Source organism: Bubalus kerabau, chromosome 17, assembly GCF_029407905.1.
Source record: "Bubalus kerabau isolate K-KA32 ecotype Philippines breed swamp buffalo chromosome 17, PCC_UOA_SB_1v2, whole genome shotgun sequence".
Taxonomy (NCBI): Eukaryota; Metazoa; Chordata; class Mammalia; order Artiodactyla; family Bovidae; genus Bubalus; species Bubalus kerabau.
In genome coordinates, this window is record NC_073640.1 from 20,186,532 (window position 1) to 20,211,879 (window position 25,348).

Genomic DNA, 25,348 nt, shown 5'->3' on the forward strand with positions numbered 1-25,348 from the left:
AAATTGTGAAATTCTTTGTTCTAGTTCAGATAAAAATACTGTTGGTAGCTTGATAGGGATTGCGTTGAATCTATAGATTGCTTTGGATAGTATACTCATTTTTACTGTATTGATTCTTCCATGAACATGGTATATTTCTCCATCTATTTGTGTCCTCTTTGATTTCCTTCATCAGTGTTTTATAGTTTTCTATATATAGGTCTTTTGTTTCTTTAGGTAGATATATTCCTAAGTATTTTCTCTTTTTGTTGCAATGGTGATTGGAATTGTTTCCTTAATTTCTCTTTCTGTTTTCTAATTGTTAGTGTGTAGGAATACAAGGGATTTCTGTGTGTTAATTTTATATCCTGCAACTTTACTATATTCATTGATTAGCTCTAGTAATTTTCTGGTGGAGTCTTTAGGGTTTTCTATGTAGAGGATCATGTCATCTGCAAATAGTGAGAGTTTTATTTTTTCTTTTCCAATCTGAATTCCTTTTATTTCTTTTTCTGCTCTGATTGCTGTGGCAAAAACTTTGAAAACTATGTTGAATAGTAGTGGTGAGAGTGGGCACCCTTGTCTTGTTCCTGACTTTAAGGGAATTGCTTTCAATTTTTCACCATTGAGGATAATGTTTGCTGTGGGTTTGTCATATATAGCTTTTATTATGTTGAGGTATGTTCCTTCTATTCCTGTTTTCTGGAGGGTTTTTATCATAAATGGATGTTGAATTTGTCAAAGGCTTTCTTTGCATCTATTGAGATAATCATATGGTTTTTCTCTTTTAATTTGTTAGTGGTGTATCACTTTTGATATGCAAATATTGAAGAAATCTTGCATCCCTGGGATGAAGCCCACTTAGTCATGATGTATAATCTTTTTAATACATTGTTGGATTCTGTTTGCTAGAATTTTGTTGAGGATTTTTGCATCTATGTTCATCAGTGATATTGGCCCATAGTTTTTTTTTGTGTGTGTGTGGCATCTTTGTCTGGTTTTGGTATTAGGGTGATGGTGGCCTCATAGAACAAGTTTGGAAATTTACCTTCCTCTGTGATTTTCTGGAAGAGTTTGAGTAGGATAGGTGTTAGCTCTTCTCTAAATTTTTGGTAGAATTCAGCTGTGAAGTCATCTGGTCCTGGGCTTTTGTTTTTTGGAAGATTTCTGATTACAGTTTTGATTTCCATGGTTGTGATAGGTCTATTAAGATTTTCTATTTCTTCCTGGTTCAGTTTTGGAAATTTATACTTTTCTAAGAATTCATCCATTTCTTCCAAGTTGTCCGTTTTATTGGCATATAGTTGCTGATAGTAGTCTCTTATGATCCTTTGTATTTCTGTGTTGTCTGTTGTGATTTCTCCATTTTCATTTCTACTTTTGTTGATTTGATTCTTCTCCCTTTTTTTCTTGATGAGTATGGCTAATGGTTTGTCTATTTTATTTATCTTCTCAAAGAACCAGCTTTTAGTTTTGTTGATTTTTGCTATAGTCTCCTTTGTTTCTTTTTCATTTATTTTGCCCTAATTTTTATGATTTCTTTCCTTCTACTATCCCTGGGGTTCTTCATTTCTTCTTTTTCTAGTTGCTTTAGGTGTAGGGTTAGGTTATTTATTTGATTTTTCTCTTGTTTCTTGAGGTAAGCTTGTATTGCTATGAACCTTCCCCTTAGCATTGTTTTTACTGAATCCCATAGGTTTGGGGTTGTTGTGTTTTCATTTTCATTCATTTCTATGCATATTTTGATTTATTCTTTGATTTCTTCTGTGATTTGTTGGATATTCATAAGCGTGTTGTTTAGCCTGCATATGTTTGTGTTTTTAATAGTTTTTTTCCCTGTAGTTGACATTTAATCTTACTGCATTGTGATCAGAAAAGAGGCTTGAAATGACTTCAATTTTTTTGAATTTACCAAGGCTAAATTTATGGCCCAGGATGTGATCTATCCTGTAGAATGTTTTGTGTGCACTTGGAAAAAGGTGAAATTCATTGTTTTGGGGTGAAATGTCCTATAGATACCAATTAGGTCTAACTTGTCCATTGTATCATTTAAAGTTTGTGTTTCCTTGCTAATTTTCTGTTTAGTTGATCTATCCATAGGTGTGAGTGGGGTCTCCCGCTATTATTGTGTTACTGTTAATTTCCTCTTTCATACTTGTTAGCATTTGCCTTACATATTATGATGCCTCTATGTAGGGTGCATATATATTTATAATCATTATATCTTCTTCTTGGACTGATCCTTTGATCATTATGTAGTGTCCTCCTTTGTCTCTTTTCACACCCTTTATTTCAAAGTCTATTTTATCTGATATGAGTATTGCTACTCCTGCTTTATTTTGGTCTCCATTTGCATGAAGTATCTTTTTCCAGACCTTCACTTTCAGTCTGTATGTTTGTATGTCCCTTGGTTTGAGGTGGGACCCTTGTTGACAGCATATATAGGGATCTTGTTTTTGTATCCTTTCAGTCAGTCTTTGTCTTTTGGTTGGGGCATTCAACCCATTTACATTTAAGGTAATTATTGATAAGTATGATCCTGTTGCCATTTACTTTGTTGTTTTTGGTTTGAGTTTATGAACCTTTTCCATGTTTCCTGTCTAGAGATCCTTTAGCATCTGTTGAAGAGCTGGTTTGGTGGTGTTGAATTATCTCAGCTTTTGCTTGTCTGTAAAGCTTTTGATTTCTCCTTCATATTTGAATGAGATCCTTTCTGGGTACAGTAATCTAGGTTGTAGGTTTTTCTCTTTCACCACTTTAAGTATGTTCTGCCATTCCCTTCTGGACTGAAGAGTTTCTATTGAAAGATCAGCTGTTATCCTTATGGGAATCTCCTTGTGTGTTATTTGTTGCTTTTCCCTTGCTGCTTTTAATATTTGCTCTTTGTGTTTAATTTTCATTAATTTGATTAATATGTGTCTTAGGGTGTTTTGCCTTGTGTTTATCCTGTTTGGGACTCTCTGGGTTTCTTGGACTTGGGTGGCTCTTTCCTTCCCCATTTTAGGGAAGTTTTCAACTATTATCTCCTCAAGTATTTTCTCATGGTCTTTCTTTTTGTCTTCTTCTTCTGGGACTCCTATGATTTGAATGTTGGGGTGTTTAACCTTGTCTCAGAGGTCTCTGAGGTTGTCCTCATTTAATTATTTTTTCTTTTTTCCTCTCTGATCCATTTATTTCCACCATTCTATCTTCCACCTCACTTATCCTATCTTCTGCCTCAGTTATTCTACTGTTGATTCCCTCCAGAATGCTTTTGATCTGTTATTGCATTATTCATTTTTGATTGACTCTTCTTTATTTCTTCTAGGTCCTTGTTAAACATTTCTTGCATCTTCTCAATCCTTGTCTCCAGACTATTTATCTGTAACTCCATTTTGTTTTTAAGATTTTGGATCATCTTTACTATCATTATTCTGTATTCTTTTTCAGGTAGACTCCCTATCTCGTCCTCTTTTGTTAGATTTGGTGGGCATTTATCATGTTCCTTTACGGGATGAATATTTCTCTGCCTTTTCATCTTGTTTAGATTGCTGTGTTTGGGGTGGCATTTCTGTATGCTGGAAGTTTGTGGTTCCTCTTTATTGTGGAGGTTCCTCCCTGTGGGTGGTGTTGAATGAGTGACTTGTCAAGATTTCCTGGTTAGGGAAGCTTGCATCAGTGTTCTGGTGGGTGGAGCTGAATCTCTTCTCTCTGGAGTGCAATGAAGTGTCCAGTAGTGAGTTTTGGGATGTCTATGTGTGTGTGACTTTTGGCCGCCTGTACTTTAATACTCAGGGTTATGTTCCTGCGTTGTTGGAGAATTATCTTGGTATGTCTTGCTCTGAAACTTGGTTCTTGGAGCTTGGTTTCAGTGTAGGTATGGAGGCTTTTGGATGAGCTCTTTTCGATTAGTATTCTGTGGAATCAGGAGTTCTCTGCTGTTCTCAAGTTTTGGAGTTAAGCTTCTTGCCTTTGGCTTTCAGTCTTATTCTTACAGTAGCCTCAAGACGTCTCCATTCATACAGCACCGATGATAAAACATTTAGGTTAATGGTGAAAAGATTCTCCACAGAGAGGGACACCCAGAGTTACATGGAGAAGAGAAGAGGGAGGAGGGAGATAGAGGTGACCAGGAGGAGAAGAGGTGGGATCAAAAGGGTAGAGAGAGATCTAGCCAGTAATCAATTCCCTGTGTGCTCTCCACAGTCTGGAACACTGAGAGAGGTTCACAGAGTTACACAGAGAAGAGAAGAGGGATGAAGGAGATAGAGGTGACCGGGAGGAGAAGTTCAGTTCAGTTCAGTTGCTCAGTTGTGTCTGACTCTTTGCGACCCCATGAATTGCAGCATGCCAGGCCTTCCTGTACATCACCATCTCCTGGAGTTCACTCAAACTCACGTCCATCGAGTCGGTGATGCCATCCAGCCATCTCTTCCTCTGTCATCCCCTTCTCCTCCTGCCCCCAATCCCGCCCAGCATCAGAGTCTTTTCCAATGAGTCAACTCATCGCATGAGGTGGCCAAAGTACTGGAGTTTCAGCTTTAGCATCATTCCTTCCAAAGAACACCCAGGGCTGATCTCCTTTAGAATGGACTGGTTGGATCTCCTTGCAGTCTAAGGGACTTTCAAAAGTCTTCTCCAACACCATAGTTCAAAAGCATCAATTCTTTGGCGCTCAGCTTTCTTCACAGTCCAACTCTCGCATCCATACATGACCACTGGAAAAACCATAGGAGGAGAAGAGGGGGAGTCAAAAGGAGACAGATCTAGCCAGCAGTCAGTTCCCTAAGTGTTCTTCACAGCCGGGAACACCCAAAGAGATTCACAGAGTTAGGTAGAGAAGAGATAGGGGAGGAAGGAGATAGAGGTGACCTGGGGGAGAAAAAGGAGAGTCAAAAGAGGAGAGAGCAATCAAGCCAGTAATCACACTCCTAAGTAAAAATGGGTACTGAAGATTAGATTTTAAAGGTACAAAATTCCAACAAATACCACAAAGCAAAGATTAAAAATCTAGAGTATAGGTTAGACTCTTGAAAATACAATATTAAAAAAAAAAGCAAAATCACAAAAATGATAGAAAATATATATATGAAATTTGCTTTAAAAATAGGGTCTTTTTTTGGCAAGGTAATAGTAGGTTATAAAAATGAAAATTAAAGAAGTAATAAAGAACTTAAAAATAAAAAAAATTTTTAATGACAATAGCAAAATATATCTAGGAATTTCTCTGGAGCTGTTGCAGACAGTGTGAGGTCAGTTCAGCTTCAGATAGTTCCTTGTTCCAGCTTATACTTCTTCTCAAGCTCTATAGGCTCCTTCCAATGTAGTCAGTGCTAACTACAGGGTTTTCATCTGTTGCACCTGTCACTTCTAAAGCGGTTCTCTCTTCTTTGTTTATTTTGGCTTCTTCTGTTTGCAAGTCTCTTCAGTGTCTAATATCCACCCTGACACAAGGGGTCAAAAGTGGTCACTTATTTAGGGTTACTTGTTCAGTTGTGCTGTGGGGGTGGGGTGGGGAGAGGAACACTGCAAACAAATATCACTGGCGTGTTTGGGGAGTGCTCGCAGTGTCTGGGTCACACTGGGTTTGCCCCCACACATGGCGTGTGTGCTTTTCCCGTCTACACTGCTCAGGCTTCCAGGTTGCTCTGTAGGGGAACTGTCCAAAGCAGACCCTGTGTTTCATGCACTTCCCAGGTCTAAACTGCTCAGGTTCAGGTTCTTGGGTACTCCACAAAGGCACAGACTCGGTTGGGTCTATGTTTTGTGCCCTTCCCAGGTCCGAGCAGCTCAGCCGACCAGGTGGTTGTTGAGCGCACTCTCTCAGGTGTGCAGTGCCTCTTATCACCTCCTGGGTCCCGGCCGCTTGGTTTCCTGGGTGCGCAGCAAGAGCGCCATCTCAGGTGTGCCGTGTGTCTCTTCTGGGGAGCTGATCTCGGACTGTGACCCTCCTGGCAGATGTCAACCGTCCAGGGTCCCAAGAAGACGGTTAGCAACTGGGAGCTTGCTTGCAGTTTGGTAAAGGATGCCATCTCTGGGGCAGAGAGTACCCCTTGCCTTCTGGCTCTGGTGCTGCCAGCCTGCCTCTCTGCCTCCTGCGGGGGGAGGGCCCGGTCCAAAGTCGGCTAGCTCTCCTCTGGTATTTGCTCAGTCCTTTGTTCTGTGAGCAGGCCCTGCAGTGCCTTAGGTTAGAACTTTTCACAGGAAAATTCTCTCTCTCCTTTTTTTTCCTCCTCTCTCTCTGGCTATCCCACAGTTTGGGTTGCTATCTCATATTAGCTCCCTCAGATTGTCCTCAGGGTATTCAGGCCCAGTCCTTACCCTAAGCATGCAGCCCGTGCTTCCCTGTTCAGCCCCCACTCGCTGCTGGCAGACGTGAGCGTCTGGGCTACTTCTCCACTGGGAGTTGCAGTTAGGCGCGTATTCTGTGGGATTTTTTTTTTCCCTCCCAGTTATATTGCCTTCTGAGATTCTGAAACTCCTCACAGACCTGCTGGTGAGAGCGTTTCCCGGTGTTTGGAAACTTCTCCTCCTTCACGACTCCCTCCCCGGGACAGGCTTCCATCCCTAACTCTTTATTTATTTATTTTTTTAAATTTAAATTTATTTATTTAGAGGCTAATTACTTCACAATATTGTATTGGTTTTTCCATACATCAGCATGAATCTGCCACGGGTGTACACGTGTTCCCAATCCTGAACCTCCCTCCCCCTACCATCCCTCTGGGTCATCCCAGTGTACCAGCCCCAAGCATCCTGTATCCTGCATCAAACTGATTCGTTTGTTATATGATATTATACATGTTTCAATGCCATTCTCCCAAATCATCTCCCCTGCCTCCCTCTCCCACAGAGTCCAAAAGACTGTTCTATACATCTGTGTCTCTTTTGCTGTCTCGCATACAGGGTTACCATCTTTCTAAATTCCATATATATGCGTTAGTATACTGTATTGGTGTTTTTCTTTCTGTCTTATTTCACTCTGTATAATCGGCTCCAGTTTCATCCACCTCATTAGAACTGATTCAAATGTATTCTTTTTAATGGCTGAGTAATACTCTATTGTGTATATGTACCACAGCTTTCTTATCCATTCATCTGCTGATGGACATCTAGGTTGCTTCCATGTCCTGGCTATTATAAACAGTGCTGCGATGAACATTGGGGTACACGTGTCTCTTTCAATTCTACTTTCCTTGGTGTGTATGCCCAGCAGAGGGATTGCTGGGTCGTATGGCAGTTCTATTTCCAGTTTTTTAAGGAATCTCCACACTGTTCTCCATAGTGGCTGTACTAGTTTGCATTCCCACCAACAGTGTAAGAGGGTTCCCTTTTCTCCACATCCTCTCCAGCACTTATTGCTTGTAGACTTTTGGATCGCAGCCATTCTGACTGGCATGAAATGGTACCTCATAGTGGTTTTGATTTGCATTTATCTGATAATGAGTGATGTTGAGCATCTTTTCATGTGTTTGTTAGCCATCTGTATGTCTTCTTTGGAGAAATGTCTATTTAGTTCTTTGGCCCATTTACTGATTGGGTCGTTTATTTTTTTGGAATTGAGCTGAAGGAGTTGCTTGTATATTTTTGAGATTAGTTGTTTGTCAGTTGCTTCATTTGCTATTATTTTCTCCCATTCTGAAGGCTGTCTTTTCACCTTGCTTATAGTTTCTTTTGTTGTGCAGAAGCTTTTAATTTTAATTAAGTCACATTTGTTTATTTTTGCTTTTATTTCCAATATTCTAGGAGGTGGGTCATAGAGGATCCTGCTGTGATGTATGTCAGAGAGTGTTTTGCCTATGTTCTCCTCTAAGGGTTTTTATAGTTTCTGGTCTTACATTTAGATCTTTAATCCATTTTGAGTTTATTTTTGTGTATGGTGTTAGAAAGTGTTCTAGTTTCATTCTTTTACAAGTAGTTGACCAGTTTTCCCAGCAGCACTTGTTAAAGAGATCGTCTTTTCTCCATTGTATATTCTTGCCTCCTTTGTCAAAGATAATGTGTCCATAGGTGTGTGGGTTTATCTCTGGGCTTTCTATTTTGTTCCATTGATCTATATTTCTGTCTTTGTGTCAGTACCATACTGTCTTGATGACTGTGGCTTTGTAGTAGAGCCTGAAGTCAGGCAGGTTGATTCCTCCAGTTCCATTCTTCTTTCTCAAGATTGCTTTGGCTATTCAAGATTTTTTATATTTCCCTACAAATTGTGAAATTCTTTGTTCTAGTTCGGATAAAAATACTGTTGGTAGCTTGATAGGGATTGCGTTGAATCTATAGATTGCTTTGGGTAGTATACTCATTTTCACTATATTGATTCTTCCGATCCATGAACATAGTATATTTCTCCATCTGTTAGTGTCCTATTTGATTTCTTTCACCAGTGTTTTATAGTTTTCTATATATAGGTCTTTAGTTTCTTTCAGTAGATATATTCTTAAGTATTTTATTCCTTTAGTTGCAATGGTGAATGGGATTATTTCCTTAATTCCTCTTTCTATTTTCTCATTATTAGTGTATAGGAATGCAAGTGATTTCTGTGTGTTGATTTTATATCCTGCAACTTTACTATAGTCATTGATTAGCTCTAGTAATTTTCTGGTGGAGTCTTTAGGGTTTTCTATGTAGAGGATCATGTCATCTGCAAACAGTGAGAGTTTTACTTTTTCTTTTCCAATTTGGATTCCTTTTATTTTTTTTCTGCTCTGATTGCTGTGGCCAAAACTTCCAAAACTATGTTGAATAGTAGTGGTGAAAGTGGGTACCCTTGTCTTGTTCCTGACTTTAGGAAAATGCTTTCAATTTTTCACCATTGAGGATAATGTTTGCTGTGGGTTTGTCATATATAGCTTTTATTATGTTGAGGTATGTTCCTTCTATTCCTGCTTTCTGGAGAGTTTTTATCATGAAAGGATGTTGAATTTTGTCAAAGGCTTTCTCTGCATTATTGAGATAATCATATGGCTTTTATTTTTCAATTTGTTGATGTGGTATATTACATTGATTGATTTGAGGATATTGAAGAATCCTTGTATCCCTGGGATACAGCCCACTTGGTCATGGTGTATGATCTTTTTAATGTGTTGTTGGATTCTGATTGCTAGAATTTTGTTAAGGATTTTTGCAACTATTTTCATCAGTGATATTGGCCTGTAGTTTTCTTTTTTTGTGGCATCTTTGTCTGGTTTTGGTATTAGGGTGATGGTGGCCTCATAGAATGAGTTTGGAAGTTTACCTTCCTCTGCAATTTTCTGGAAGAGTTTGAGTAGGATATGTGTTGGCTCTTCTCTAAATTTTTGGTAGAATTCAGCTGTGAAGCCGTCTGGACCTGGGCTTTTGTTTGCTGGAAGATTTCTGATTACAGTTTCAATTTCTGTGCTTGTGATGGGTCTGTTAAGATTTTCTATTTCTTCATGGTTCAGTTTTGGAAAGTTGTACTTTTCTAAGAATTTGTCCATTTCTTCCATGTTGTCCATTTTATTGGCATATAATTGCTGATAGTAGTCTCTTATAATCCTTTGTATTTGTGTGTTGTCTTTTGTGATCTCTCCATTTTCATTTCTAATTTTATTGATTTGATTTTTCTCCCTTTGTTTCTTGATGAGTCTGGCTAACGGTTTGTCAATTTTATTTATCCTTTCAAAGAACCAGCTTTTGGCTTTGTTTATTTTTGCTATGGTCTCCTTTGTTTCTTTTGCATTTATTTCTGCCCTAATTTTTAAGATTTCTTTCCTTATACTAACCCTGGGATTCTTCATTTCTTCTTTTTCTAGTTGCTTTAGGTGTAGAGTTAGGTTATTTATTTGACTTTTTTCTTGTTTCTTGAGGTATGCCTGTATTGCTACCTAACTCTTTAGTCTCTCTTTTTATCATTTATATTTTGTCCTACCTCCTTTCGAAGAGAATGGGTTGCCTTTCTGGGTGCCTGGTGTCTTCCATCAGCATTCAGAGATGTTTTGTGGAATTTTCTCAGTGTTCACTTGATCGTTTGATGAATTTGTGGTGGAGAAAGTGATCTCCTCGTCCTATTCCTCTGCCATCTTAGGGCCTCCCTGCATTTCTTTTTCTTTGGGATGGTCTTGATCCCTGTCTCCTGTACAATGTCATGAACCTCCGTCCATAGTTCTTCAGGCACTCTGTCTATCAGATCTAATCCCTTGAATATATTTGTCATTTTTGCTGTATAATCGTAAGGGATTTGATTTTAGTCATACCTGAATGATCTAGTGATTTCCCCCACCTTCTTCAACTTAAGTCTGAATTTGACAATAAGAAGTTCATGATCTGAGCCAGAGTCAGCTCCTGGTCTTGTTTTTCCTGACTGTATAGAGCTTCTCCATCTTTGGCTGCAAAGAATATAATCAATCTGATTTTGGTATTGACCATCTGGTGATGTCCATGTGTAGAGTCTTTCCTTGTGTTGTTGGAAGAGGGTGTTTGCCATGACCAGTGTGTTCTGTTGGCAAAACTCTATTAGCTTTTGCCCTGCTTAATTCTGTACTCCAAGGCCAAATTTTCCTGTTACTCCAGGTATCTCTTGACTTTCTACTTTTGCATTCCAGTCCCCTATAATGAAAAGGACATCCCTTTTGGGTGTTAGTTCTAGAAGGTCTTGTAGGTCTTCATAGAACCATTCAACTTCAGCTTCAGTATTACTGGTTGGGGTATAGACCTGGATTATTGTGATACTGAATGGCTTGCCTGGAAAGGAACAGAGATCATTCTGTCATTTTTGAGATTGCCTCCAAGTACTGCATTTCAGACTCTTTTGTTGATTATGATGGCTACTTCATTTCTTCTAAGAGACTCCTGGCTATAGTAGTAGATATAATGGTCATCTGAGTTAAATTCACCCATTCCAGTCTATTTTAGTTCGCTGATTCCTAAAATATCAACATTCACTCTTGACATCTCCTTTTTGACTGCTTCCAATTTGCCTTGAGTAATGGACCTAACAATCCAGGTTCCTATGCAATATTGCTCTTTAAAGCATCGGACTTTACTTCCACCACCAGTCATATCCACAGCTGGGTGTTGTTTCCGCTTTGGCTTTGTCTCTTCAGTCTTTCTGGAGTTATTTCTCCTCTGATCTCCAGTAGCATACTGAGCACCTACTGACCTGGGGTGTTCATCTTTCAGGGTCCTATCTTTTTGCCTTTTCATTCTGTTCATGGGGTTCTCAAGGCAAGAATACTGAAGTGATTTGCCATTCCCTTCTCCAGTGGACCACGTTTTGTCAGAACTCTCCACCATGACCCGTCCATCTTGGATGGCACTACACGGCATGGCTTATAGTTTCATTGAGTTAGACAAGGCTGTGGTCCATGTGATCAGATTGGTTAGTTTTCAGTGATTGTGGTTTTCAGTCTGTCTGCCTTCTGATGGAGAAGGATAAGAGGCTTATGGAAGCTTTCTTATGGGAGAGACTAACTGAGGAGGAAACTAGTTCTTGTTCTGATGTTCAGTAAATCTTTAATCGAATTTTCTGTTGATGGGTGAGGCTGTGTTCCCTTCCTGTTATTTACCTGGGGCCAAACTATGGTGGAGGTAATGAAGATAATGGCGACCTTCAAAAGGTCCTAAGCACGCACTGCTCCACTCAATGCCCCCAATGGTGCAGCAGGCCCCCGCTGACCTATGCCTCCACCAGAGACTCCTGGACACTCATGGGCAAGTCTGGGTCAGTCTTTTGTGGGGTCACTGCTCCTTTCTTCTGGGTCCTGGTTCTGTTTGTGCCCCTCCAAGAGTCTATTTCCCAGTTCTGTGTAAGTTCTGGCAGCTCTATGGTGGGGTTAATGGCGACCTCCTCCAAGAAGGCTTATGCCATACCCAGGTCTGCTGCACCCAGAGCCCCCGCCCTGTGGTAGTCCACTGCTGACCCCTACCTCCACAGGAGATGCTCAAACACAGTTCTGTCTTAGTCTCTGTGTGGTCTCTGGGTGCTGGTGTGCTCAAGGTTTGTTTGAGACCTCTGAGTGTCTCTGGCAGGTATGGGGTTTGATTCTAAAAACGATTTTGCCCCTCCTACTGTCCTGCTGGGGCTTCTCCTTTGCCCTTGGATGTGGGGTATCTCCTCACAGCCACTCCAGCACAGCACAGCCACCGCTCCAGATTCTCAAAGATTCTCTTGATGAGGGTGAAAAAGGGGAGTGAAAAGCTGGCTTAAAACTTAACATTCAAAAAACTGGCATCCAGTTCCACCACTTCACAGCAAATAGAAAGGGAAAACATGGATGCAGTGGTAGATTTTATTTTATATGGCTCCCAAATCTCTGAGGACAGTGACTACAGCCTTGAAGTTAAAAGATGCTTGCTTCTTGGAAGGAAAACTATGACAAATCTATACAGAATATTAAAAAGGAGAGACATCATTTTGCCCACAAAAGTCAAACCAGTTAATCTTAAAGGAAATCAACCTTAAACATTCATTGGAAGGACTGATGCTGAAGCTAAAGCTCCTATACTTTGACCACCTGATGCAAAGAGCTGATTCATTAGAAAAGATCCTGATGCTGGGAAAGATTGAAGGCAGGAGGAGAAAGGGGAGACAGAGGATGAGATGGTTGGATGGCATCACTGACTCAGAGGATGTGAGTTTGAACAAACTCTGGGAGATAGTGAAAGACTGGGAAGCCTGGCATGCTGCAGTCCATGGGGTCGCACAGAGTTGGACGTGACTGAGTGACTGACCAAGTCTGCATAGAAATTAAATAAACAGGGTGACAATATACAGTCTTGTCATACTCCTTTCCAAATTTTGAACCATTCAGTTGTTCCATGTAAGATTCTGTTGCTTCTTGACCTGTATACAGGTTTCTCAGGAGACAGGTAAGGTGGTCTGGTATTCCCATCTCTTTAAGAATTTCCCACAGGTTGTTGTCATCCACACAGTCAAAGGCTTCGGTGTTGTCAAAGAAGCAGAAGTAGATATTTTTATGGAATTCCCTTGCTTTCTCTATGATCCAGTACATGTTGGCAATTTGATCTCTGGTTCTTCTGCTTTTTCTAAACCCAGCTTGTACATCTGGAAGTTCTGTTTCACGAATCTGAAGCCTAGCTAGCTTGAAGGATTTTAAACATTACTAGCATGAGAAATGAACACAATTGTGGGGGTAGTTTGAACATTCTTTGCCATTGCCTTTCTTTGAGACTGAAATGAAAACTTACCTTTTCCAGTCTTGTGTCCACTGCTGAATTTTCCAAGTTTTCTGGCATATTGAGTCCAACGCTTTAATAGCATCATTTTTTAGGGTTTAAATAGCTAAGCTTGAATTCCATCACCTCCACTCCCTTTGTTTGTAGTAATGTTTCCTAAGACCCACTTGAATTCAGACTCCAGGATGTCTGTCTCTACCTGAGTGACCACACCATTGTGTTTATCTGGGTCATGAAGATCTTTTTTGTATAGTTCTTCTGTGTATTCTTGCCATCTCTTTTTTAATCTCTTCTCTTCTGTTAGGTCCTTGTCATTTCTATCCTTTATTGTGACCATCTTTGCATGAAATATTCCCTTGATCTCTCCAGTTTTCTTGAAGAGATCTCTAGTCTTCCCCGTTCTATTGTTTTCCCCTGTAAATGTCAACTGTGTCAAGCTGATTGAAAGTGTTAAGTGTTCTGTGGCCCTATTGATTTACTGTCCAGTTCTATTAATTACTGAGAAAAGCTGTGTTGAAATACCCAGTTGTAATCATGGATTATTCTGTTTTTAATTCTGTTAGTTATTGCTACATATATTTTGAAGCTCTATTATCAATTTGTACTTAAATTGAGTATTGTTACATATTCTCGATAGATTGATTCTTTTTCATTATGAAATATTCCTTTTAATCCCTGGTAAGGTCCCATAATTTCATGGGAAATAGATGGGGAAACAGTGGAAACAGTGTCAGACTTTATTTTTTTGGGCTCCAAAATCACTGCACAGATGGTGACTGCAGCCATGAAATTAAAAGATTCTTACTCCTTGGAAGAAAAGTTATGACCAACCTAGATAGCATATTCAAAAGCAGAGACATTACTTTGCCAACAAAGGTCCGTCTAGTCAAGGCTTTGGTTTTTCCTGTGGTCATGTATGGATGTGAGAGTTGGACTGTGAAGAAAGCTGAGTGCCGAAGAATTGATGCTTTTGAAGTGTGGTGCTGGAGAAGACTCTTGAGAGTCCCTTGGACTGCAAGGAGATCCAACCAGTCCATTCTGAAGGAGATCAGCCCTGGGATTTCTTTGGAAGGAATGATGCTAAAGCTGAAACTCCAGTACTTTGGCCACCTCATGTGAAGAGTTGACTCATTGGAAAAGACTCTGATGCTGGGAGGGATTGGGGGCAGGAGGAGAAGGGGACGACAGAGGATGAGATGGCTGGATGGCATCACTGACTCGATGGATGTGAGTCTGAGTGAACTCTGGGAGTTGGTGATGTACAGGGAGCCTGGCGTGCTGCGATTCATGGGGTCTCAAAGAGTCGGACACGACTGAGCGACTGAACTGAACTGAATAGTCTTTGATCTGATGTTTACTTTGTTTGATATTAACAAAGCCATTCTAACTTTATTATTATTATTGCTTACACTATATATATTTTACTATACTTTTTACACTTACACTTTGTATTTTAGTATTTAAAGTGAGTTTCTTGAATTCATCATATAGTTGGATTATGTTTTGCTTTGTTTTTTAAATCCAATTTGGCAAACTGCCTTTAATTGAAATGCTTATACTGTTTCAATTTAATGTAGTAATTTAAAAAACTGGATTTCAGTCTATTAGCTTGATATTTATTTTCTATTTCCCTCATCTACTCTTTATTCCTTCTCCCCTCCTTTCTTGACTTCTTTTGAATTGTCTTCTAACATTCCATTTTATTCTCAGATCAGATCAGATCAGTCACTCAGTCATGTCCGACTCTTTGCGACCCCATGAGTCACAGCACGCCAGGCCTCCCTGTCCATCACCAACTCCCGGAGTTCACTCAGACTCACTTCCATCAAGTCAGTGATGCCATCCAGCCATCTCATCCTCTGTCGTCCCCTTCTCCTCTTGCCCCCAATCCCTCCCAGCATCAGAGTCTTTTCCAATGAATCAACTCTTCACATGAGGTGGCCAAAGTACTGGAGTTTCAGCTTTAGCATCATTCCTTCCAAAGAACACCCAAGGCTGATCTCCTTCAGAATGGACTGGTTGGATCTCCTTGCAGGCCAAGGGACTCTCAAGAGTCTTCTCCAACACCACAGTCCAAAAGCATCAATTCTCCGGCGCTCAGCCTTCTTCACAGTCCAACTCTCACATCCATACATGACCACAGGAAAAACCATAGCCTGGACTAGACGAACCTTTGTTGGCAAAGTAATGTCTCTGCTTTTGAATATGCTATCTAGGTTGGTCATAACTTTTCTTCCAAGGAGTAAGCGTCTTTTAATTTCATGGCTGCAGTCACCATCTGTGCAGTGATTTTGGAGCCCAAAAAAATAAAGTCTGACACTGTTTCCACTCTTTCCCCATCTATTTCCCATGAAGTGATGGGACCGGATGCCATGATCTTCGTTTTCTGAATGTTGAGCTTTCAGCCAACTTTTTCACTCTCCACTTTCACCTTCATCAAGAGGCTTTTTAGTTCCTCTTCATTTTCTGCCATAAGGGTGGTGTCATCTGCATATCTGAGGTTATTGATATTTCTCCTGGCAATCTTGATTCCAGCTTGTGTTTCTTCCAGTCCAGCGTTTCTCATGATGTACTCTGCATAGAAGTTAAATAAACAGGGTGACAATATACAGCCTCGACGTACTCCTTTTCCTATTTGGAACCAGTCTGTTGTTCCATGTCCAGTTCTAACTGTTGCTTCCTGACCTGCATACAAATTTCTCAACAGGCAGATCAGGTGGTCTGGTATTCCCATTTCTTTCGGAATTTTCCACAGTTTATTGTGATCCACACAGTCAAAGGCTTTGGCATAGTCAATCAAGCAGAAATAGATGTTTTTCTGGAACTCTCTTGCTTTTTCCATGATCCAGCAAATGTTGGCAATTTGATCTCTGGTTCCTCTGCCTTTTCTAAAACCAGCTTGAACATCAGGAAGTTCACGGTTCACATATTGCTGAAGCCTGGCTTGGAGAATTTTGAGCATTGCTTTCCTAGCGTGTGAGAAGAGTGCAATTGTGCGGTAGTTTGAGCATTCTTTGGCATTGCTTTTCTTCGGGATTGGAATGAAAACTGACCTTTTCCAGTCCTGTGGCCACTGCTGAGTTTTCCAAATTTGCTGGCATATAGAGTGCAGCACTTTCACAGCATCATCTTTCAGGATTTGGAATAGCTCAACTGGAATTCCATCACCTCCACTAGCTTTGTTTGTAGTGATGCTTTCTAAGGCCCACTTGACTTCACATTCCAGGATGTCTGGCTCTAGGTCAGTGATCACACCATCGTGATTATCTGGGTCGTGAAGATCTTTTTTGTACAGTTCTTCTGTGTATTCTTGCCATCTCTTCTTAATATCTTCTGCTTCTGTTAGGACCATACCATTTCTGTCCTTTATCGAGCCCATCTTTGCATGAAATGTTCCTTTGGTATCTTTGATTTTCTTGAAGAGATCTCTAGTCTTTCCCCTTCTGTTGTTTTCCTCTATTTTTTTGCATTGATCCCTGAAGAAGGCTTTCTTATCTCTTCTTGCTATTCTTTGGCACTCTGCATTCAGATGTTTATATCTTCCTTTTCTCCTTTGCTTTTTGCTTCTCTTCTTTTCAGAGCTATTTGTAAGGCCTCCCCAGACAGCCATTTTGCTTTTTTGCATTTCTTTTCCACGGGGATGGTCTTGATCCCTGTCTCCTGTACAATGTCACGAACCTCATTCCATAGCTCATCAGGTACTCTATCTATCAGATCTAGGCCCTTAAATCTATTTCTCACTTCTACTGTATTGGCTAATTAGCTAAACATCTTTTATTTATTTATTTTTTTTCAGTTATTCTTTTTTTTTATTTTATTTTTAAACTTTACATAATTGTATTAGTTTTGCCAAATATCAAAATGAATCCACCACAGGTATACATGTGTCATAAACATCTTTTAAATATTAAGAAAAACTATTTATTTATTCGTTTGGCTTTCCTGGATCTTTGTTGCAGCATGTGGGATCTTTGGGGCTTCTCTGGTAGCTCAGATGGTAAATAATCTGCTTGCAGTGCAGGAGACCTGGGATCAATCACTGGGTCAGGAAGATCTGCTGGAGAGGGAAATGGCAAACCACTCCAATATTCTTGCCTGGAGAATCCCATGGGCAGAGGAGCCTGGTGGGCTACCTCCATAGGTTGCAAAGAGTTGCAAAGACATGACTAAAGTGACTTAGCATGCACACACGCACACATGGGATCTTTTTAAACTTGTGGCATGTGGGATCTTTAGTTATGGCATGCAAACTCTTAGTTGTGCATGTGGAATCTTGTTCCTTAACAAGGGATTGAACCTGGGCTTCCTGAACTGGCAGTGTGCAGCCTTAGCCACTGGACCACCAGGGATGTCCCTTAGATATTTTTTATGTGGTTGCTTTAGTATTTAAAATTAAATTAACAAAAGTAACATTGCAGACTTATGTACAATATAAGAATCTTACAACGCTATACTTCCCTCTCCTCCTCCCATTCTTTTCACAGATATTTTACCTCTATATATGTTATAAATCCCCAAATATATTGTTATTTTTGGTTCAAACAATTACCTTTAAAGAAATTTTAAAAATGAGAAAAAAGCCTTTAATATTTACCATTTCTGTTTCTATTGTTATGATTTCAACTTCATAGTTCTTTTTTTCTGTAGTGTCTAGTATGCACTTATTTCCATCCAGTGAAGTTTTTTCTTCTTGTGATTTGTAGTTTTCATGTTTGGTAGGTCCGTTTGATTCTTTTTTTATAATTTCCACTCAGTTCTCACAATGTTAATGTTTTTCTTTAACTACTTAAGCACTCTGAATGTATTTTCAAGAATTGTTTTAGGAACTTGTTAAATATGTAATTTTTGTCATTTATACATATGTTTTTATTGATTGTTTTTCTTTCTTTATGGATCACATTTCTACAGATGTCTAGTAATTTTTTATTGAATGCTAGATGTTGCATATTATGCATTGAGTGGTGCATTTTCTGTAATCTCTTAAAGAATTTTGGACTTTTTTCTGGAAGGCAGTTAAGTTACTCCAGGTTAGCTTGATTGTTTTGATGCTTGTTTTTAAACTATTTAAGGGTGACTTAACACTGACCTTTCCTCCAGGGTTAGTTTAGCTCCACTACTAAGACACCTTTTTTTTTTTTTGCCTTCTACTAAAGATTCTGTGATTCAGTAAGGTCTGTCCACTATTGCTGGTGAGAACTTGAATGATTCCAGGTCCAAAGTGAGCTCTGCAAATTATTTAGCCTATAGCTCTTTAATGATTATTCTTTCCCCAGAGTTTATCCTTTGCCCAGCTTTATCGAGTTTCACCATATATAGGTTGTTATTTGAACAAAAGAATCAAGGGAATCTCTGTGCAGATATTTAGAACTCATTTTGTGATAGTTTCCTCTTTTTTGACATTCTGCCCTACAAATTTTAGATAACTCAGCTCCCTCAAATGCTGATCTCTGACTCCTCAATTCAATAATACCCTCTGTTCTCTCTATTTAGGTTCCCCTTCCCTTCACCACAATCCAGAAATTGACTCCAGACAGGAAGTTAGGGTGATCATGGAATTTACCTTGTTTATTTCCCTTCTCTCAGAGATCACAGTGTTTTGTTGCCTGTTGTCCAATATCTGAAAATATATTTTGTATCGTTTCCCAATTGTTTGTGATGAGGGGTTAGTCTACACTGTTATTCCCTCACAACTGGAAGTAGAAATGGGGCTGGCATTTTTTATTGTGTACTACCATCCCTCTGGTTGGGCTTCCCTGGTGGCTCAGAGGTTAAAGCGTCTGCCTCCAATGTGGGAGACCTGGGCTCGATCCCTGGGTCGGGAAGATCCCCTGGAGGAGGAAATGGCAACCCACTCCAGGACTCTTGCTGGGAGAATCCCATGGAGGGAGGAGCCTGGTAGGCTACAGTCCATGGGGTCGCAAAGAGTCGGACACGACTGAGCGACTTCACTTCACTTCACTTCACTTTCACATCCCTCTGGCTAAGCCTTTCATTACTCTCTTCCTGATTATTCTAAAAGCTTCCTTCTTTTTACCCACCAACCCATCTGTTCAGGGCATTCATGTTTATTTTTATTTATTTATTTCTTATTTCATTTTGTTACTCCCTTGCTCAAAAATATTTAGTGACTCCTGGAGTGAATATATGATGTTTTTCCTGCTCTTATGTTCTTTCTTTTGGAAACCATCTCCCCCCCACTACATTCTAATGGAAATATACCTCTCTATCCTTTACTCCATTCCTACTCACCCACCCTGGCTGGCCTGTCTTGGTACCTCATTTCACAGCAATAGCGATTGTTCCAGAGGTAGATAATGTCAATCATGGTCTTCTTTGGGACTGATATGTAGATACTGAGACAAAGGGATGCTCTTTTGTCTAAGTGTGTTAGGCTGGGAGAATGTAAATTTGGGACTGTTAAGGACCATCTTCCTTTGCCTAATGGTGAAAGGTTTACTGCTGTAGGAGCAAATGAAATCAGCCCGATAGGTGAAGGACAAAGAGACAGAGATAAAGATAGAGAAGATGCAAGTCAGAGCATTAAGTCCCTTGATTCACATGTGCACGAAGGTGGCAAATCCCGACACTAACCAGTTCATTGGAGTAATTAATTAGTTTCCTTTTGCTTAATAGAGTTTGAATTGAAATTCTCTTATATCTGAAAGAATTTCATTTAGGACAGTTTTCCCTTTGTTTTTATAATAGATTATAGCTTTACAAAAGCTACTCACTCACCCCAGGAGATTTCCCTGCTTTTGGTACTTTGTGCTGACCTCAGGTGTGCTGTTCTTTGCTTATCAAAATGCTAGGCAGAGCAGCTCTGTGGTACTGTGGAAAGAGCTTAGGCTCAGAGTCAGAGAGATCTGGGTTTATGCTGTTTTGCTTCCTATTAACTGTGTGATATGAAAGGTCAGTTCATATATTTCACTTCCTTCTTCAATAAAGAGTGGGGAAGGTAGGAAGCCCCATGGTACTCATAAAAATTAGACTTATCCACGAATAACTGAAAACCGAAGATAAGAATACTTTGAAGAGATATTATAGAAGTTTCTTTCTCATGTATCAGTAAATTAAATCTGGTGGTAAACATGCAGGCTTCACAAAGTCAGGAGGGAGTCACTTCTTACTCTCTTTTCCTCCACCATTATAACATGTGGCTTCAATTCTAAAAGTATTCCTGTCTTTATTGAAGTCAGCTGGACCTATGATTCAGACTCCATATATTATTCCCACTCAGGTACCAGGAGAAATGGTTTGAGGGAAAAGATAGGCATTTCTCTATGTTGGAAATTTTTTTTCCTCTCATAAGGGAGCTTTCCCTTGCTACTATTATTCACCTCTGTTAGCAGAATCTGTCAAAATAGAAAGTTGAAAGCTCTCAGAATCTCCAGTAAAGAGGAGGAGAGAGAAACAGCAATGCAAGATGGCAGCCACCATGAGCTCGGACTCTTTATGAAAAGTGAATATACAGCCTTAAAATAGAATGTGGACATAAATACCCAAAGCACTATCCCTTTTGTAAGATTTATAGCAAAAATATGAATGGAGTTAATATTTCTAATGGAGTGGTGGACCCAAGAGTCATATCCCTGCTAGCAAAATGGCAGAATTCATAGAGCATCAAAGTTGTCCTGCAAGAGCCTCAGCGTCTAATGATGTCTAAATAAAATGTGAAACTCCCTCAGCCCCTTGAAGGACAGTGTTACAGCAATTAATCAAAAAGAAAAACCACAGGCCTTCCCCTATAACCCCTATTTGATATAAGCAGTCTTCATTTTCCACAAGTGGTGCTAGTGGAAAAGAATCCACCTGCCAATGCAGGAGATGCAAGAGATGCGGGTTTGATCCCTGGTTTGGGAAGATTCCCCTGGAGGAGGAAATGGCAACCCATTCCAGTATTCTTGCCTGGAAAATTCCATGGATGGAAGAGCCTGGTGGGCTACAGTTCATAGGGTTGCAAAAAGTCAGACATGACTGAGAGACTGAGCACACACATTTTCCATAGGAGTAAATTTTCTAGATAAGTCTTACAGACCTCAAAGTACTGGAAAGAATTCCTCTGTCCATGGAATTCTCCAGGCAAGAATACTGGAGTGGGCTGCCATTTTCTTCTCCAGGGATCTTCCCAACCCAGGGATTGAACCTGGGTCTCCTGCACTGCAGGCAGATTCTCTACCATCTGAGCCACCAGGGAAGTCCACTGGAAAGGAAACCCCCATTCAAAGGCAGTTTATCTTAAGTTACTGCAAATGATGCTAATTTTTTGTTGATTTGAAATACCTAAACTGGCATGCTGCAATTCATGGGGTCACAAAGAGTGGGACACAACTGAGTGACTGAACTGAACTGAACTGAACTGAAGTTGTGCTATAAAGTATCATCCTGTTAAGTGTAACCACTTTCCACATAGTTGAACTTCTGGGATCAAGAAGGTATATTTACATTGATTCTCATTATAACTGGTGAGGCACATCTGACTCAACCGTGAAAAGACACATCACATAATCCCCTTGCTGTTGATTACCTGGCCTAGGGTCTCTGCCTTCTCTCCCTTCCCTTCCCCTACTTCCTTCTCTCCCTGCAACAGCCCTCCAGCTTGGGGTGGCTTGTTAGAGTAGATGTGAAGATTTCAGGTCATAGCCTGTGTGACTTCTGCTGGGTGTGTGTGGGTGCTTCTTCTGCATCCCTGGTTTCTTTCTTTGTCTTAAATGATGCTCCTCCTTCTGAGCCATCATCCTTTTCCCCACTCTGTACTATCACCCTTGGGCAAAGCATAGATTGTTACCCCCTCTGCTCCCTTCAGGAATTCCTGCTGCTGCTGCTGCTAAGTCGCTTCAGTCGTGTCCGACTCTGTGCGACCCCATAGATGGCAGCCCACCAGGCTCCCCCGTCCCTGGGATTCTCCAGGCAAGAACACTGGAGTGGGTTGCCATTTCCTTCTCCAATGCAGGAAAGTGAAAAGTGAAAGGGAAGTCGCTCAGTCGTGCTAGCTTTCTCCATATCTCCTCCCCCAACTTTTATGAGGGGTGATGACTTTTCCTTCCTCCTCCTCAAGTTCCCTTTGGGCAATGTCGCCACCCAACACTTTCCATGACACCTCCTTGCTTTGGATGGACACCATCAGGTAAGGTTGGAAAGAGTCTCTGACCTCCCTCATTTAGTTTTGGAACCACACTTATTTACACTCCACCAGCCTGGGAAATGAATGTTAGGTTCTCAGCCCTGCCACCCTCTGCTGTCATCATCAGCTGATGCAGGTTTTTCTAGCTCAGGTTTTGATGAAGTGAGAAGAATAGTCACCAGGGTTACTCAGACCTGCCAGCTCTCAAAGTCCTTGGTGGTTAAACTTGAAGAAAGGCCACAGAAGACACTCGTAAGCACACATGATCCCTCTGAATGCATTGTTTTCTCTTCCAGTAATGGCTTTTGCTTTTAAAAATTGAAGATGTTTTAAACAGTGCTCTTGTATGGTCATACTTGCCATCCATTTGGGTCTAGTTTGGAATCTGACAACTAGAACAAAAAGCCTTGAATTCAGTGCATACTTTCGTTTTGGTGCTGCTGCTTCTCACGGTCCTCAGCATAGATGAAAAAAGAACTCAGCGTGTATGGTAGATCCCTGAAATTCCTGGTAAATTGCTGTTTTTCAGTTTTCTGTTTAGGACCGTGAAATGCTAAAATGTGGATGTGTATCGAAATAAAAGCAATTCGTTGTGTTCTAAGGGTTTTTTTTTTTTTTTTAATTTAGTATTTGTTTAAAATTACCTTTTGAAGCAGCAACTGTCAAGTCTGAAAAACAATTGATGTTTCCATGAATCTTTTTCTGGGAAAAAACCTTAGTTCTAAGGGTTTAACATCCTATAAGTAAAGATGAACATAACAGTATTCCATAAGCAATCTTTTTATTGTCAGACCATTACCTGATTTTAATGTAATAAAAAAGTGTGCACTAATATATATTTTTTAATAAAAGAAGAGGAGATAGGATCCAAGACTATGTGGATCTATGATGAGTTACAAGTTTTGTTTTTTTTTTATCAGCTGAGGAAGGTGGTGCTTTGCTTAAAATGGTTAGGCTTGCTTACATTTGTGGGGATGGCAAGGAAAGCGAAGATACAGAGAAGCTAAGTAATTTGGGGACACTAGGACTATGGGCAAAGGGAAGGTCAAAGTTCACACGGCTGCCTGGAGTCTCCAGGGCCCCCTTCCCATCATCTTCCACGATTCTCATAGTGCCACCATTTTATGGCCTCTTCCCCCTGTATCTTTCTTATTCCTAGCCTTATTTGTTCTCCGCCCCTCAAGTCACTACCTCCTCCAATATATCTTCATGTTACAACAAAAATGTCTTCCAAGAATACAATTTTTATTATGTTGCTTCTCTTTTTTTGGTGATATCCACTTTTTCCCCCCTCTCCTGGCTGCTATATTTTGATTGCTAGGACCTATCTCTTCAGCAGTCATGATCCCTAGGATCCTAGAACAATGTAATTTAAGAAATTAAGACAGCCTTGGGACTTCCCTGGTGGCCTGGTGGCTAAGAACCCACCTTCCAATGCAGAGTTTGATCACTGGTCAGGGAACCAGGATCCCCACGTGCCACTGAGAAAGTAAGCCTGCTTGCTTTAACTACTGAGGCCACGCGCTCTGGAGCCTGTGCCCCACAACTAGAGAGAGACCCCCGAGCACCACAATGAAAGATCCCTCATGCCCCAACTAAGACCCAACATAGCCAAATAAATACATATATTTATACGTAAAGAAGTTAAAACAAACTAGACAGTTTGACTCTCAGGAGACTGATATTGATTATTGATACTCAACATGCAGCATGTCTTTGAAATTAAGCCATGCTGCTTTCACACCTGAACCACAAAGTCTGGATGGTCTGAGCTATGCTGTGTTAATAACCAACCCTGGGCCATGTGGGCTGGAAGGGGCTCCTCCACACAGACACTCAGGGAGCCAGAGTCACCACTTTCTTGTAGCTGCATCACCTGGACCCTGTGGTCCTCTCAGTCTCTAAGTGAGAAGAGAGCACTGGAGAGCGCCTGGTGTGCCCCCGAAGTCAGAGGATACGCTACCTGAGGCTGGCACTGTGATAAATGTATAAATATTCGTCTGTTTATTCATTCTGTCATATAGCCTAATGAGAGATAGTGTGAAGGTGAAGTTTGGTCAAGAAGACAAGAAAACCCAAATTCCACTTGTTCTCCCCTCCCCCCCAGAAAAGTGAAGTGGAAGTGAAGTCACTCAGTTGTGTCTGACTCTGTGACCTTATGGACTGTAGCCCACCAGGCTCATCCATGGAATTTTCCAGGCAAGAATACTGGAGCAGGTTGTCATTTTCTTCTCCAGGGGATCTTCCCGACCCAGGGATTGAACTCAGGTCACCCGCATTGCAGGCAGACTCCTTACTGTCAGAGCCACCAGGAACCCTGAGGAAATGAACAATGAGATGGGAACTGGCACTACCTCCCAATGCAGAGGACTCTGGCAAGCTGAGCTGGACAACACAGGCCAGCCCTTTCGCACAGACACCGTGGAAATGGAGTGCAGTGTGGGTCTTGCTTTGCCCCTGTGGTCCCTCAGTATGAAGACTGAAGGCTTAATTCTTTTTTTTTTAAATTATTTATTTATTTTTGGCTGCACTGGGTCTTCATTGATTTGCGCAGGCTTTCTCTAGTTGCAGTAAGCAGGGACTACTCTCTAGCTGTGATGCATGGGCTACTCATTCTGGTGGCTTCTTTTGTGGAGCATGGACCCTGGGTGCATGGGCTTCAGGAGCTGTTGCATGTGGGCTCACTGGCGTAGTCACCACGAGGCATGTAGGATCTTCCCAGAACAGGGATCGAACCCATGTCCCCTGCATTGGCAGGCAGATTCTCAGCCACTGTACTACCAGGGAAGCCTGATCAGTTCTTAATATCAAGAAGAAAGGCTGACCCATCCCCTCCATCCAGAGCCAGAAGACTTACAAGAGGGACTGGCAGTGTAAAAAGAAAACACTAGTCTCCAGTGCCTGGCACCAGGCTGACCTAGTCCTGTGTCAGGGCTGGTGCCATGTGGGCTGGTGAGGAGGAGGTGAGGTGGCAGGAGGTGAGGAGGGGGCTGGGTATCAGAGCTGGCCTCCTTAACCCTCTCACCGCCTAATACGGAGTGTCTCCACTCTTTAGTCCAATAATGTTCACAGATCTATTCAGTCCTTGGAGATCCTTCCTTCCTGGACAAGTGAAGA

At 40.9% G+C, this 25,348-nt stretch overlaps 1 pseudogene; it reads left to right on the forward strand.

Moving 5' to 3' along the window:
* LOC129630597 (ubiquitin-conjugating enzyme E2 variant 1-like) overlaps positions 1-20,825 on the forward strand; it is a 32,827-nt pseudogene extending 12,002 nt beyond the window's left edge.
* The last annotated feature ends 4,523 nt before the right edge of the window (positions 20,826-25,348 follow it).